Source organism: Pinus tabuliformis, chromosome 4_2, assembly GCF_031772625.1.
Source record: "Pinus tabuliformis cultivar Carrire ecotype Pingquan chromosome 4_2, CPIR1, whole genome shotgun sequence".
In the NCBI taxonomy this organism is placed as follows: domain Eukaryota; kingdom Viridiplantae; phylum Streptophyta; class Pinopsida; order Pinales; family Pinaceae; genus Pinus; species Pinus tabuliformis.
In genome coordinates, this window is record NC_142304.1 from 513,172,962 (window position 1) to 513,183,619 (window position 10,658).

Genomic DNA, 10,658 nt, shown 5'->3' on the forward strand with positions numbered 1-10,658 from the left:
CTCTTAACTTGCACTCTTTTGGTAATGTTTCATGCATCAAGCACTAAATAACTATCAAGGAATCACCAATTACCATAAAGTTTTCAATCTTTATTACTCTCACTAGCATTAGACCTTATAGCAACCAATATGCTTCAACAAGATTATTTACTAACTAGAAAACGCCCCAAAAATAATCTATTTTTTTGTTCCTTCAAAATTATAAATAACCCCTCCAACTAAAATGAAAACCATCCTAAAACATAAATCTCAATAAATAAATAAATAAATATATATATCTATCTATATATATATATATAAATAAATAATAAAAGATACATCTTTACAACAACCAAAAAAAACAAAAACTATAATTACCATTCATAACAATAGTTTTGACATTACATTTAAAAAAAAATCATCCTTTTTAGTAGTTTAATTATAATAACCCTTTAAAAAAATACTTTTTATTCGATTAATTATAGAAATCATTTAAAAATATATATTTAAATTTAAAAAAGTCGAACCGCTCGTAACAATAATTTTGACATTATATTCCGAAGAATTGGATCTTCAGAGACATAGTTTTTAGTAGTTTAATTATTATAATAACCATTTTAAAATATACATATATATATATCACTTAATTAATTATAATAATCACGTTAAAATTTTAAAAAGTCCATCCAAAACAGAATTAGAGCCGAACCAGTTGAAAGTTCACAGTGGAAAGGATAACCAGAATAAGGATAACAAGTATTCTTACTGTGGCCTATGCAGGTTTCGAACCTGCGACCTTCGCGTTATTAGCACGACGCTCTAACCAACTGAGCTAATAGGCCCGATGGTGTCTTGTCTCATTCTGTATTATAATCTTTATGGGATTGCTACCTTCAAGCAGGGCTGCGACGGATTTATTCTTTGGTTTATAGACAATTGGCGATTTTTTTATTTTTTTTTAAGGAATTTTACAGTTTGCAATTTTGTTGCGATTGGATATTATTGACATATATATATTTGAATTTATCATAATTTAATGGTCAAATTATAGTGATGATAGCTATTATTATTTATGTTTTGTAAATGTATATTGATTCATCATTACTATTCAAGAAAAACTATTTTATCTGAAATACTTATCTATAAGGAAAAGAATTCCACTACTACTATATACATCTTGAGCGGTTAACCTGTTTCTTTTTGTCAATCAAAATGCCAAAAATATCCCGATTTATTTATTTAAATTCAAAAGTTAACCAAACATAATCATTGCAATTAACAACTTACAAAATAAATATAACAAGGACATGTATAGAAATGCAGCAAGGCAATAATTTTATAAAAAAAAGATACAGTCATAAGCAAACTTTGATTCTCAATTCAATTACAGAAAATTAGGTTTTGGGAGCATGAAGATACATTGATTCCGAGTGTGATTTAATGTTAGAATTCTCATCTTAAAGAGTTAATGGCAACTAAATAGTAGGCAACATCATGGAATTTATCAATCATAATGTATTATATGTGAAGTTTTCTTATTTTGAAGACATATTCTCATTTTTTATTATTTTCTCATTTCTATAAATTTAACTTGTAGTGGAGGTCGTGGTAGATAATGATGGCTAAATAAATCATCCATTTTAATTCATAATTGTATATAAGGTTGGATTTTCATTTTTCATTCGTAATTTGATTTATTCCTTAGCTTATTTACTAGAGTTCTCTTTGGTTAGGTGTAAATTTTCATTTTATTTTTTGTGATTGCTAAATTACAGATATTATAATATAGAAGTGTTTGTCTCTTTTTCAAATTAAGATTTTGAAGAGATAGATAATAAAGTTTTAACTCGTAATATTTGTAATTAATATAGATTTATTTTAATTTTATATTTATTTGAATATATCAAGTACTCAAAAACATCAAAATTTTCAAAATGTTTGTATTTTAAGAAATTTGATTTTTTTTGGTGTTTGGTAAATTTGAAGCTAAGATAAATCTATGTTGGTTCTTACTAATACTATTTATATTTACATAGATTTCACATCTTTATATATAGAAATATTTTTATTTTTTATTTTATTATATACACACACTAGATTTTTAATAAATTAAAAATTAAAATATTTCTATATATAAAGATGTGAAATTTATGTAAATATAAATAGTATTATTATTAGTATAAATATAAATAGTATTTTAATTTTTTATTTTATTAAAACCCTAGTGTATATAAATACACACATGCAACTGAAAATTTTCTTTAACATGTTTTATGGTTTTTTAATATGATGTGAATAACAATGACTGTATATATATATATATATATATATATATATATATATATATATATATATATATATATGTTAGTTTCTACAGCATCGGATGTGTTCTAGCCATGAAATTTGGTGGAGAGACTAAAATACATGAGGTCTCCAAAACCTATAAATTTTTTCTAGAAATTCCACACACAGATGACTTAATTATATTATTAACCAATTTTTTAATGTTTCCTAAGCGTAAGCTTAAAAAAAATGGTTAATTAATCATAATTAATTAATTCAAGGTGAAAATTCTCTAGAAACTCACACGAATCGATCCAGAAATGATTTGAGCCATCGATTAAAATTTAATCTTGGTTGTTGTGGTCCCGATAGGAAGATATAAGAAGGGATCGATGTGGTGATGGAGAACACACTAGAGTCACTTGTAGAATTCGATTTTCAAGAGTAGCAGCAATTAGTTGCCAGAGAGTTCAAACTTCAATGAGGAAGAAGACATAATGAGGGGTAGAGAGAGTGATTTGGAGGAAGTTTTCCATTTCCAGAGAGGCAAAGACAAGGATGCCAAGTTATTCCCAGTGAGGCAGCGTAGAGGACTGCGCAGTTGCTTCAAAAGAGAAATTTGATATGGTTAGAGGAAAACACGATTTAACTTCCACGGGCCAGGAAAGTATTCTAGAAGGCCATAGAATCAGTTTCCTCAACAGAGACAAGAAGAAGAGAAAATTTTAGGGGCTAATATTCGCCCATGGGCTAATTTTTTATACTTTTTCCAAAAAAAGATTCACTAATTTCCATTTTTTTGTAAAAATGATTCACCCAAATTTTATAGAATGAAATTATTTTACCCTAAAAATCGCCAAAAAAATTATATAGACTATATAAGAATATTATAAATTTGAATATTTTCACAAAAATATCTCCAAACGTTTTATAGATTTCATAATATGGACTAGTGGGACTAGCCAAGGTTTCTAAACTTTAAGATAAATTTTCATCCTTAAAATTTTCCCTGACAGGAAGAACAACTTCATCAGAGGCAGTTCCGAACATAGACATCCAAGGGTCTATGCAAGCACTGCGTAGAAGCTGATGTAGAGGGTCCAGGAGGATGAGTTTTCTGAAGGAAATATATGTTGAGGTTGCTTTTGGAAGATGGGAAATTCCATTAAATAACTTTGGCCAGCTTTAATTGCTATTTGGATTGCAAGTTCAGCATCCATAGATTGTACTCAGATTTCATTGTTGCACAATAGTTAAAACCCTCACTGTTGCAACGATTTTCCCAAGTTATGAATTTTTGGAGATATTTGTCCAAAAATGACAGTATCATTTTTATTGTGTGTGCTAGTATTTTCTCAGTTTCCAACACTATTTTTCTTCTGCAATTTATTATGAAGATTACAAAGTGATTTATTCTATATTTTTGTAGCCGATAAATTATTAAATTAATTAACAATTAGAAAAATAAATTTTAGTTTCTGTAATATGATTTCAGTTTTGAAATTTTCACATGGTATCGGAGCATGAGTGATCAGCCGGGAAGCTTAGAAGCAGAGGAGAAAATTTCGCTACTTAGAGGGAGCAACAAGTTGAAATTTTTAGAGGCAATACAGTACCCAGACAAGCAAGCCGAATTGCTAGGGAAAAAATTTGATTTTCAATTGCAGGGTAGTAGAAAAGTCGAGTTAATCAGGTTAGTGATTCCAACAATCAGAGGGAGCATCTACAACTCAACTTTTCACTGAGCAGATTCCTTGACTGGACACAGAGGGTTTTGTTGTTGTTGCAGTTGTAGAAGAAGAATCTGTGTTGGGTGGAAGAGAAAAATACACACAACAGAGGGAAAATTTCTCTCAGGGAACTTCAAGTCTCAGAAGTTTGATTTTTCCAGATAAATTGGTAGTAGCAGCTAGCAAATCTTCGCATTCCATAAGGGAGTGCGAGTAACAAAGAAGAAACCAAGCAGACGGAAAGAGGGAGTTTTCGATAGATTAGAGATGGCCATAGTAGGGCTTCAATATCAGGATAGGTTGGATAAAGCTTCCAACTACGTCATCTAGAAGGCTAGGATGTCCTTCCTTCTAGATGAAGAAGGCTTGAAAGCCTACATAGTTAATGTGGTGACAATTCCCCATAATGCAGACCAACTTAATGAATACATAAAGGAAGTGGTGAAGGTGAAGAAGTTGATCCTAGATGGAGTCGGGGTCATATAGCCTCACATATAGCAACCAAGTGAACCTCTATGCTATACCAGGGTACATCTTAGTAGCAGAAAATGTTCCTGGAAGAAAAGATAAGATGCATCAAGATGTAGAAGGGGGAGGCCATAGATCCCTTCCTCACTAGGATTCAGGAGGTTCAAGACTAGCTTGTAGTTGTTGGGGCAACAACTCAACCTTTAGAGCTAGTATGGTTGGCACTAGATAGTGTCTCTAAGGATTGGAAAATCTTCATCCAAAGTATTGGGTAGAGACACACTACCAAGATAGGATAGAATGTGGGCCGACTTGTAGCAAGAGGAGTTGAGGTAAGCTCTACTAAAGAGCTCCATCAGCGGTAGCAGTAGTAGTGGATCGAAGGGCGTGAAGGAGGAGGAGAATGTGCCCCTCACATCTAAGGGTCACAGTCAAGGGTAGGGGAAGAAGAAGAAGAAGAAGAAGAAGAAGGACCTATCTAAGGTCAAGTGCTTCAAGTGTGGCGAGTTTGGCCATTAAGTACCCAATGTCCTCTAAAAAAGAAAGACAAGCAAGAGAAGCAGGACTAGGCAGCCACACATTCTGAGATAGATAGGTTGTCCTTTAGGTTGGAGGAAGACGTCGCAATGATGACAATTATACCTCCAGGAGTGAAGTGGGGTGACTTAGAGTTGTAGCCCCAGAGAGCTACAGAGATTAGTCAGGACCTTGAGGATTCCACCTCATGGATCATTAGCTTGCTATGGGGGCCCACAATATTCAGTAGCAGGATGGATAAATGAAAATTGATGCAGTCAATTCCAGAGTGACGGTTTCATACTAGTAGCATTCAGATGCTGAGGAGTGCAGTGCAGCGTTAACAACAAAGTAGGTGGCTCAGTGCAGAGTTGGCAGCAGTGTAGAGTCTTCAGTGACAGTGTAGATGCTAACAACAGTCAGAGACTCGGGAGACAAATGCATCATACTAAACACGAATGATTTAATATTTTGGATGCTTCTCAATTGCAGTAGTTGAAATAGATGAGAGGTAGTTGTAGTGAAGATGTAGAGTTGGCAGTAATATGGCAGTGTCAGCAGTAACACAGATGCAACATCTGAGTTGCGCAGTGGTTTGTAGGAAGTATATCCAAACATCAGTGGCATGAAAAGAGGTGATACAAAGACAGGGTGTTGTGGCAGGATATGCAGCGCTAGAGAGAACATAGTCCTCACTAAGAGAGAGTGTTAGATTATGTAGTATCGGATGTGTTCTAGGCAGAAAATTTGGTGGAGAGGCTAGAATACATGTGATCTCCAACACCTAGAAATCGTTTATGGAAATTCCACCTACATATGAATTAATTATATTATTAACCAATTTTTTAATGTTTCCTAAGTCTAAACTTAGGAAAAATTGTTAATTAATCATAATTAATTGAGCAATACGAGAATTCTCTAAAAACTCACATATATTGATCTAGAAATGATTTGAGCCATTGATTAAAATTTAATATTTGTCGTTGGATTCCTAATAGGAAGATATAAGAAAGGATCAATGTGGTGATGGAGAACACGCCAGTCACTTGGAGGATTCAATTTTCTAGAGTAGCGACTATTAGTTTCCGAAGAGTTCGAGCTTCACCGAGGAAGCAGAGATAGTGATCAAGAGGATATTTTCCATATCTGTAGAGGAAACAACAAGAAGGTTGAGTTATTCCCAATGAGGCAGCGCAGAGGACTACGTAGTTGCTTCAGAACAGAAATTCGATTTGGCTGGGGGGAAAATAGGTTCAGCTTCCAGAGGTCGGGAAAGTCTTCTAGAAGGCCGGAGAATCAGTTTCCTCGATAGAGACAGGCATAATGACTTCATCAAAGGAAGTTCTATAATTAGACGTCTGTTGTAGTTGCTACAACAACACCCAAGATTTTGGGTCCCCCTCCACTCGGTTAGCCCATTAGGGTTTCGACTGATTACTCTCCTCACTACCCTTCCTATCAAACCTTATTGATGTGTACATTCACTTCACACATTGCATCCAAACATCATGTTTTTATCTCAGATATAGATCTTATGATTGCATTAGTGTTTGGAGGTTTGTTGCTTCAAGGAGCATTGAGAGCCCTGTGAATTCGAAACCTATCCTCCTATAGTGTACATTTCCAATTAGTGGAGGCACCTATGTATGGATGAGCATGACTTTAATTTGGCTTTCCTTACGGTTGACCATATTAGGGTTTGGGAGAAACCCTAGATTGTCAAAATGAAGGTTTCCCTCATGATTTAACCTAATTCATATGCCTCTAGGGGTGCATTCTTATTGACACTGCATGGCATCATGGTAAGAATCATTGCATGTCATGTTCCCCTAGGTTCATGATTGGATCCCCATCTCAACATGTGCATTGGGGTTTGTAAGAGTGACATCTTTCCCATAAATCTTTGAAGCCCAAAATCGACATAATTAATAATCCAACCTTGCTTTGCATTAATCCACACCCTCCAAACGCATGGTTGTGAGTATTCCAAGGAACGTTCTATGAATGCATCATCACCTTGGGCATCACGAAATATCAAAGTAATTGCAATTAATAGATCCATGAAAGAACTTGAATTTTGAGTTGATCTCCCAACTTAAGCATGCTTGACCAAAACAATATAATTTGTAACATCTTGATTTGGATAATTCATTGTTTATATTACTCAAGTGAATTATTTTATTTATTCATTTGTTTCCATATCCTCACATGAAAATATCGCTATTGTGAGCTAAACTATTTTCATCCCGCCTCCTTTTCATGAAATAATTGAAAATGCCATGGCTATAATTTGAACTATACAACAGTCGGGTATTATTTAAACTATGCAACAGTTACATTTAAGCTTCCCTTCACATGACACAACTAATATGCTCTAAGGATGGAAATTTAATGTTCCATATGAACCTCACATACTCTTCTAAGGAGTTTAAGAAAAAAAGTGAATAAGACACACTCTTTAATACATTGCAATTATTTAATATATTGCATGGTTTATATTTAAAATGAATAAAGGGTTAATTCTTTTTGAGTTTAAGCCACTGTAATGCACTCAAAATTCTTATGGGAGGTTGGTTTACAGAGAAGGATTAAATTCCATGTGGTTAGCTACCATAAAGGCCACCACGCACCCCAAAGGGATGCATAAGGGCAATAGGAAAGTGCATGCCCATATGATGAATTTATGATCATGCCAGCACACGGGAAACATAGGATCGATCATTAACATGCACATCGAGGAGGCTATCCCAAGGTGTAGAAGCCACCGGAAATGGAAAACACATACGAGGTAGCGCCAACACTTGTCATAGAAGTTATATTGGAAAGGTATGAGAAGGCGTTGTAGTGGTAACAAAACACCATCAGTTATGTATGAAAATCACCACATAACGACTGCAAAGTGAGCGATAGTGAAGGTCGCAGTGGATAGTTGTAAACTGATGTGCACATGGTCGAGGATGTGGTGGTATTTACCATAATTCAAAGTTACAACAGGATTTAATTTACCATGAAATCTCAATAGGTTGCACTTTGACCAACACAATACGATGAAAGTGGATTTGTAAAGCATTTACACAGGGCAGCATTATCGATAGCGCATGGTTGAAATGAGGTGAAGGAACACTTTCATTGAGGAACTTTTCTTTATATACATTTACACGTATTTGAGTGAGGGTTGTGCAGATTTATCATACGCTGACAGCTCTGAAAATGGCATTACCTATTGGCCAAGAAAATGGATGCGATAGGGGCTGACATATCTTGACGAAGTCTGTTGCGAAAGCTACCTTGAATATACATCAAAAGCCTCCAAATTTGTTAGGAAGGGGACGCATAGGCCTGGCCGGCAAGGTCAAATCTCCATGACACAAAGGTGCATGTAATTGATGCTAGAGGGAACATCGGGTACTTGGGGCATCTAGGGCACCCAGGAATGCCATTTGAAGCTACCTCAAAGGTAAGTGTCCAATTGTTAGGGGCCCATGAAATACAAAGGGTTGGTAAGTTCTTGTGCTTTTCTCCATAGAAAGAGTTCAGATCATTAAGATAATAATATAGTAGAAACATCAAGGGTGTTTTAAAGAGACGACACTGAGGAGCAATTGTCCTAACAATTTTCCATATCATCAATTCTCAAATTAAAATTTTACACTAGTTCAGTGCCAACAAGACATGCCTGACAAGTCTCACCTTTACTGCTAGAACACCGATGAAATTCTAAATGACATCGAAAGTCTTTGAATTACCTTCCTAACATACGTGAGAGCTAATGTCCATTTGGTGCTGAGAGCTCCCCGTTGGTTTTGTGACTACTACCATAGGATACCGTTGATTCCATAAAGTTGGCAGCTAAATTATGGACTTCCTAAATATGCCAATGGTCAAGAAATCAAGAAAGAGTGCATGGAGGCTCGTGTCTTAGTCTTTGCTCCAGATCCCCTAGAGCACCCAAAACTTCTCTTCCTCCTCAAGACCACATCGAAGAACTCCACCATAACCATTGTTGATATTTGTCATTTTTCACCATGAATACAAAGGACTACATAGAGGGCTTAATGTTTTCCCCACACAATAAAATCCGTCTTATCACTCTACTATTGATGGTTTGGGACTACACAAATAATAGATAGAATTGTGATAACAATCTAATCACAAGATTCCTCCAATGTTTGTCCATGCTTATGCATTTAAGTCCATTTAAATTGACATTAACACTATGTTGTGCATGATGCACTTTGGGAGGGGCAACCACATTGATTTTTGTGGCTCTCCCTCCCTCAAATTTCATTTTTTAATTCAAATAATTCCCATAGTTAAGGGATGAGAGAAATTGAGGGGAAACCATTATGAACAAGGGCGCTTTCTTCCTAGTTTACACCTTCATTAACAAGACAATATGCTTCAGCGTTATGTGATCTCAAGTCATGATAAAAGACGAGCTTGGGAAAAAATGGTTTCCGAGTTTGGATCATTTCTATGATACCTCTTAACTTGCACTTTTTTGGTAATGTTTCATGCATCAAACACGGGATAACTATCAAGGAATCACCAATTACCATAGAGTTTTCAATCTTTGCTACTCTCGCTAGCATTAGACCTTATAGCAACCCATAAGCTTCAACAAAATTATTTGCTAACTAAAAACGCCCCAAAATAATCTATTTCTTTATTTCCTTTAAAATTATGAATAACCCCTCCAACTGAAAATAAAAAACATCATAAAACTCTCAATAAATATATATATTAAAAGATACATCTTTACCAACAAAAAAAAACGAAAAAAAGTTATAAATATCACTCATAACAATAGTTTTGTCATTATATTTTAAAGAAATTAAAGTTATAAATATCACTCATAACAATAGTTTTGTCATTATATTTTAAAGAAATTAAATCTTCGAACACGATAGTTATCAGTAATTTAATTATAATAGCCATTTAAAAAAAATAAAAATATATATATTTTTTATTCCATTAGTTATAGAAATTACTTAAAAAAATATTTAAAATTAAAAAAGTCGGATCGCTCGTAACAATAGTTTTGACATTATATTTTGAAGAATTGGATCTTCAGAGACGATAGTTTTTAGTAGTTTAATAAGGTAGAAACAATAACAAATATCCTTCCTGTGGCCTATGCAGGTTTCGAACCTGCGACCTTCGCGTTATTAGCACGACGCTCTAACCAACTGAGCTAATAGGCCAGATGGTGTTATGTCTCATTCGTTAAATTCATCTTTTATTACTTTGCTACTTTCATGTCGGACTGCAACGGATTTATTCTTTGTAATTGGTGGTTTTTTAAGGAATCTTGCAGTTTGCAGTTCTATTTCAATGAGATACTATTCATATATTTGAAATTTATTATAATTCAATAGTCAAACTATTAGTGAAAATAATTATTATTATTCGTTTTTATAAATGCATACTGACTAATTATCATTATTAAAAAATATTATTCCATTTAAAATGGATGATTGATAATCTATAAATGAAAGACTTCCACTACTGCCCGAGCCATTAACCTATTTTCTTTTGTCTAAAAAATACTAAATCTTAACCTTAAAGACCGTTACCGTACCATTAATACATATTACGTTACATATTTTTAGGAATTTGTTTTCATAAAATGCACTTAACTTTGTATCTGGATGTGTCTATTTAAATTTAAAAGTGAACCGG

The 10,658-nt window shown here is 34.0% G+C and overlaps 2 non-coding genes across 2 annotated transcripts; both read right to left on the reverse strand.

Annotated features, from left to right (window-relative positions):
- Window positions 1-747: 747 nt before the first annotated feature.
- On the reverse strand, window positions 748-821 carry TRNAI-AAU (transfer RNA isoleucine (anticodon AAU)). The gene has a single exon. It is a non-coding gene; the product is annotated as a tRNA-Ile (tRNA).
- Window positions 822-10,106: 9,285 nt separating this feature from the next.
- TRNAI-AAU (transfer RNA isoleucine (anticodon AAU)) lies at window positions 10,107-10,180 on the reverse strand. Its single transcript has one exon. It is a non-coding gene; the product is annotated as a tRNA-Ile (tRNA).
- Window positions 10,181-10,658: the final 478 nt, after the last annotated feature.